Source organism: Arachis ipaensis, chromosome B04, assembly GCF_000816755.2.
Source record: "Arachis ipaensis cultivar K30076 chromosome B04, Araip1.1, whole genome shotgun sequence".
NCBI lineage: Eukaryota > Viridiplantae > Streptophyta > Magnoliopsida > Fabales > Fabaceae > Arachis > Arachis ipaensis.
Genome location: NC_029788.2, coordinates 94321642 through 94322617, shown reverse-complemented (window position 1 = coordinate 94322617; position 976 = coordinate 94321642).

The window sequence follows — 976 nt, the reverse complement described above, 5'->3', positions numbered from 1 at the left end:
TTAATTCGAAGCCTAATTTTTAATGTAACAATGTGTGTCTCTGTGTGTGTGTGTATATATATAATAAAAAAGGATCAATATATAGCTAAATGAAACGTAGGATCCGATGCAATTTAAAGATATTATTGGCAAATAAGATGTCTCGAAAGAATTGAAGTAGGGAGACCGTGAAAGAACACAGCATGCTTGTCCAGGCTGAAGAAGGGTGGTTTTTGTTGGTTTCCTTAACTCTTCATTATTCATTATTCTTTATTCTTTATTCATATCATCAACTTGCACATGTTATCTTAACATGTACAACGACGTGTTAGATCCCACCTCTTTCTGGTGTTTCGATCTCGACAAATTTGTTTTCTTCCTCATTTTATTGTTTTCTCTTAACTTTAACTTTTTGAATTTTCTTTGGAACTAGACAGGTTTGTTTTTTCTTCCTTTCATGTTCACTTCAAAACTTGTCTGACACTGAATAAAGTAGTTTATAAATTTATTACTACTCATTTTTTTATTAAAATTATTTCGGAATCTTTTCAGCATTTAACAAGTAAGATTATGATCTGAGTAACTAATAATTAAGCATGCACAATCCTGTATGTATATAAATTTATCGCCGTGTGATCTAGAGCAAAACATACAAGAAATTAACAATTTTTATTATAATCCTTTAGATCTATCGAAACCTGACTAAAGATTCGAACTTCTTCATTTGATTAAAAAAATTAGTGTATGTATATGTGCCATGCAAAAAAAAATATTTAATATTTTATTTATATTTACATTATTTTTAATAAAAAATATTTTTTAACATATTTAATTTTAAGTTAAGTCTAATTTTTTTTATTTATGCGAATACTAAATAATAGTACATAACAAAAAATTTACAAAAAATTGGATTAATTAAAGAAAAATACATAATATGTAATAAATTAATGTCTTAATTTTTATAAAAAATATGTGTATAGATTTTTTGTCTCCAATA